Here is a 6000-nt window from a genome sequence, read left to right as displayed (position 1 = left end):
AGGTTTCTGACCCCTACCCTAAAGAGCCACTGTGTTATATTTGACCAGTAGGGACGGTTGAAAACGAGCGCTACAAAGCACAAGGAAGATTAAAAATGACAGAGTTTTTACCCAGCCTTCGAAAACTTTTGTTTTTGGGGGTACCCTTAGCGGCAAGATGTCTAACAATCATGTCAGTTCCCACTAGGTGAACCTCATATTATGTAAAACAAATATTAATGAACGAGTATTTGAAAAAAGTATGTTCATATTATGGTCCATGTCCAGAGAACCCAAATAGTATGGGAAAGATATATGACCTTGAGTAGGGATTGCATAAGTGTATAAACCCCTTCTTGACGTGCTAGATTTGTGGTCTAACTATTTTCAAAATGTTTAAGAAGGTAGCAGTGTGGTTGGTTTGGTCCTGAAATCCCTGCAGCAGAGTAGTCAATTTTTGGAATAACAACGCATTCAAATCTATAAAATGTATATTTAATAAAACACCCTAAAACACATTTCACCCCCATAATCCCTTTGTCTGTGACTTCTTACCTTTTCCTCTGAGCTGATAAAAAATTATTTGGCGGTCTCTAGGGATTGAAAGATTTTCCCATCATTTATTTATTTAACCACTTTTGTAAGGACTATAATTCTGCAGCTGTGATCTAAGGTGGAATGACAATTTTTCAGGGTCAAGGAGGGACTGGGGTGATGGGGAACAGTGATGCTGGTAGGAGGAACAAGTGGAAAGAGCATTTGGGGTTGACAGGAAGAAAAAAAAATCTGAAATAAGAAAAGGGGAATACAGTGCCATTAAAAAGTATTTGTCTCCTTCCTGATTTCTGTTTTTTTTTTGTGTGCATATTTATTACTTACAAAATTTTCAGATCACAAACCAATTTTAATTCAGCAAAGAGACAACCCAAATAAATACAAAACATAGTTTTGAAATGTTAATTCCATCAATTAAGGCACACAAAAAACAGAACCTATTTGGCCCTATGTGAAAAAGTAATTGTGTTGGTGGGTATTATATAATGGCATCAAGCTATATGTGAAAAAAAAACCTTTATAAATTTAGTGTTGAATTATGCTTTGTTTTGTGGTTTACAAGTTACAGCGGCAAACCTTCCTGTGTGGAGTTTACATGTTCTCCCCGTGCTTGCGTGGGTTTCCTCAGGGCACTCCAGTTTCCTGCCACATCCCAAAAACATGCATGTCAGGTTAATTGGCCGGTCCATATTGTCCCTACTTGTTAATGAGCGAGTGAGCGGCAATCGTTGAAAGTTTTGCAATTAGAAAAAAATCTAACATCTTTGGAAACAAGCGCACCTGCACAGAAGGCCCACTGCCAGCCTTCCTTCCCCCACGTCCGTCCACTCGTGCACCGCGAGCGCTAAACGAACCCCGGCACCGGCAGCGAGCGCGCCGACGCCCCCTCGTTCATTAGCGAGCTCTTCAGTAGCCTGTCACGGCGGATGCGCTCCATCAAAGCTGACGGCCTCGCCGTTTTTTTTGCGGCGAGATGTCGCGGGTTATCACGCTGTGCTCAGATCTCGGGCTGCGGGCGGAGCGTGACTGGCAGGCCGCCTTTTGAACACGCTGATTTCTCCCAGTTGGAAATTTAGAATCGTGTCGGCTAAGACGACGCATGCAAAGTAAATTGCCGTGCGTGTTGGTGGAGAGAGGGTGGGCCGGCGGCGTAAAAGCTTCTCGCTCTCAATCAACGTCCGAGCCACCTACGAGAAAAACGGACAGAAATACAGCAGGGACGTTACAACGCTTTTTATTTAATGGGCAGATTCAAGGCAAGTCACATTTATATGTCTGAAGGGACTGCACAGGCCGCAATTAAACCATTCGTTGATCTGAAACCAACATGCGGGCAAGGAAAAATTAAAATCCTAAACACAAGAATAATAAGAAACCTTGAGAAGGGGCCTTACAAGTGGTAATCCCTCTATCAGGATGGCCAGGCTGTAATATATGTTACATTGGGTAACACTACACAAAAGATAATCAACATAATGAAGGATTTTATAAATTTGACTATAAAGGATTTTATACGATTGAATACAAGTTACATTTATCGAGTTTAATGCTGTAGCTATTTACTGACTGTGCCTTTATTCAATGAGCAGTAAAAGTTCAGGGCACCCGGGTAGGAAATATTGCTTATGAAATGAAATGATCTGCATTTATATAGCGCTTTTCAAGTCAATGACTTCCCAAAGAGCTTTACATTGTGCTTCACATTTCCCAATAGCGGCCGTGATCTGTGCAGCCATGTAAGGCGCTAACGTGCTTATTGGGGGTATTGGGGGTTCAGTGTCTTACCCAAGGACACTTCGACATGTAACACGGACAAGCCGGGATTCGAACTGGGATCCCTTAATCCTAAAACGATCGCTCTACCTCCTGAGCTACTGATGCCCCACCGCCTGCCATTCCGCTTACAGGAATGGCAGGAAGGTTGATAAGATAATCAGCACAGCCAGACGCAGAAAGGCCCTGATGACGGAGGACAGCAGGCATTTTTTTGAGAAACGCTCTCCGTTGTTTTGAGGAACCACAGACATCGGGACGCTCGTCTCTGAGATTGTTAAGCTCACATGGGCTTCATTGGCGCGCCCATGGGAGGAGCCGGCACACTATCTTGCAGAAAGACGTGGGCCGAGAGGACGAGCGAGAGGACTTCAGACAGGGCTCCCCAGAGACTCCAGCGACACCAATTCGGCCATTTTAGATGGAGTACACCTAATTAAATTGCTAATGAAATTAAATCTGCCGCCGTGTTGGCTCTCTTGTTCATTGTTTCCATCAAGAAACAAGCGCGCATAGAATGATGGGTGAATGTAGGTTGTGTTTGGTTAATGGGGTCAGATAACTAATTTGAACAATTTGGTAAACAGTACATTTTAATATTTAAAACCTAACAATAATAAAAAAAACATAGTTAAGATGTAAAATTGTCCAGAATGACAGTGCTTCCGATCTCAGCCAGCTGGTTGATGCAGATGATGACATGCTTCAGGTCCAGGCGCTGGTCTGCTGAGTTCTCTCGATACTTCCTTCTCCCTCGTTTCTCCACAAACTAAGCAGAATGAAAAGATAGGGGAAAAAAGTATGAGGTCTGCATCAATCATAAGCTATAGAATAGAAGTGCGTCTTAAGTCTACATTGGAAAACTTCCACTGAGGTTGCAGATCTTATCTCTGGAGGCTGAGTGTTCCACAGCGCCGGGGCCCGGATGGAGAATGCTCTCGAGCCTCCATAATTCTTCTTGGCTCTTAGTCACAAGTAGACTAGCAATCTCCAAGAAGAGGCAGATGTGCTCAGTAAAAGACTCCAACTGCCAAGCATGGGCATAACCACCTTGTTTATCGGGGTGCTCGAGCGCCTCAAAGTTTAACCCAAGCACCCCCAAAAAAATTATAGCATCTTGAAACTTTTCCCTAATGCTGCAGGGACGTCGAACTTTTAATAAACAACAAAATGATACTGCTGGAAGTGTGAATTTCCCTGTGAGGATGAATAAAGTATCTATCTATCCATCTATCTATATACGATCCACGCTCCGTCTCCCGCCCCGGCTGCCCGACTTGTTCCGATCTCCGATCCATGCTCCATCTCCTGTCCCGGCTGCCTTTCTTGTTCTGATCTTTGATCCACGATCCGTTCTCTGTCCCGGCTTCCTGACTTGTTGTCTATCTCCAACCACGCTTCGTTCGCGAAGGCTTCCCGCTCCTCCTGCCCAGCGAGCACCGGATCGCGGTATTTTTCCTCTCGCCCTGACTTGCCCGGTCCCTTAATATAGCATTGTGTTAAACGTTATGCATTTGGGTCCACTTCTTCTACCCATTGTGACAGATTTCACATCACTAAGCCTGGTGTACTGAATTATTCCTCGGCAAGGAGTGATAGAGAACATTAGGTACAACATAATTATCTGGTACAAAAGTATTTAATATACAAGAATGTAAAGCCCTTATTATCGTCGATTCAAATAGTACCAACAGTATAAGCTCTACCCATGTCAAAATCTTGAATTAATATTTTATGACGCACAAGGATATTAACAAATCTATAGAAAACATTATAGCAGTAACTAGAGGATCGATACTGCGCCTAAAAGAATGTCCAAAAACCAACACTGTCAAATGTATTTGAATGAGTTGTGATAAGCGAAACATCCATCCATCCATCCATTATCTGCACCGCTTATCCTCAGTAGGGTCGCGGGGGTGCTGGAGCCCATCCCAGCTGTCTTCGGCAGTGGGCAGGGGACACCCTGAACTGGTTGCCAGCCAGTCGCGTGGCACACAGGGACAGACAATTCACTCGCTCATTCACACCTAGGGACAATTTGGACCGGCCCATTAACCGAACATGAATGTTTTTGGAATGTGGGAGGAAACCGAAGTGCCCGGAGGAAACCCACGCAAGCTTGGGGAGAACATGCAAACTCCACACAGGAGGTTCGATCTCATGCCCTCAGAACTGTGTCGCACACATGCTAATCATTGCGCTGTCGTGCTGCCCTATGAGAAACATTATACAGACAATACAGTTGCCATAGCAGTATTGTACATTTTGGAGTTAACTTGGACTTTAAAGTTAATTTGTTACTTTCAAAATAAAAGTGATATGTAAATACCATACCGACTCACAACATCATGATAAAATGACATATATATGACTTAATACATATAAATCCCCTACTGTCACAATATCATTAAAACAGTATAAAGATCCCTCGGTTTTCGCTGTTAATGGGGACCAGAACCACCTGCCAAGAGAGAGAGAGAGAGAGAGAGAGAGAGAACGAGAGTCAAGAGAGAGAGAAACTGAATAAAAACTACGTACGTACGGTATTGAAACATTTTCTTAAATTTTTTTTTTCCGGCAAAGCATTAACTAAAGTTCACAAAAGTCACGGTTCCCTGTATTGTGATACTGAACACTTGTCACGGAGGAAAGTATCATGACACAGCAATATTGGTGCATTCCCATGTTTTTCCCCAGAGTGCAGATGATGACAAAACAGGTGTCTTGTTGAGGTTGAATCATTTGTGTCCCCCCATGTGGGAGGTTTGGGGTCCACTTTGTCATTAACAATGGCAAATTCATGGCAGAACTCAAATGACACCATTGTTGCTTCTCCTCAGGGAGTTGTCTCAGAATTCTTCTCATGTGTATAGTAGACAACTAGTACTTTTCTCCGCATGTCTTTTTTACTTCCCTGAGAGAAATGAGCCTTTATTCTCTGTACTTCCCTCAACTACTTCTTTCCTGATATAAATACTGACGCTAAAGCAGAGAGTTCTGTTCTTTTATTACAATAAAAAAGTAAAATCAGAAAACAAATACAAAAAACAAAACATATATAATATATTCAGGGCGAGGTCAGAAGGGTGTCCACCCAAAAATTATTGGGAAACTCTTGGAGCGGTATTTTATGACATGGGTGAAGTGTGCACGATAGAGGAGCATGATAGATGAGCCCTTGCGTATCGTGGGAGTTTATCAAAAGGATCCTATGTTACACCCTGGGCAGATGGACTCACCCATTGGAATTTGAGCGTGTTCTGGAAATAGTCCAGACCAAATCCATGAGTAAATCCTTTACTTAAATACAACAAAATAATTGATATGATATAACTGGAAAACTCATGATTACAGGTATATATGCAATGACATTTTAAAGTAGTCAACATCAGCGCCTAACTGAGTATGGTAGGCAGCAGAGGCTCGGTGGAGTACTAAAGTTGGGCACTTTAAACACATATACAAAATCAAGCATTATTTAATAAAGTTTACATTTCATTGAATATTTGTTAATGAAATGGAATGTGAATAAAATAAAGATTACGTAATTCTACTGAAAAATGAGAAACATATACAAGGACTAGTGGTCCTTTACAATCATAAATATAATTATTACAATTAGTATGTAACATATTACTGTGACGAGCGTCTGCAGATGCAGAGTGAGGCACACAATTCTCTGGCCTCTTA

This window comes from Urocampus carinirostris, chromosome 19 (genome assembly GCF_059441175.1).
Source record: "Urocampus carinirostris isolate Australia breed hairy pipefish chromosome 19, RoL_Ucar_1.0, whole genome shotgun sequence".
NCBI lineage: Eukaryota > Metazoa > Chordata > Actinopteri > Syngnathiformes > Syngnathidae > Urocampus > Urocampus carinirostris.
This window is presented reverse-complemented; position numbering follows the sequence as displayed.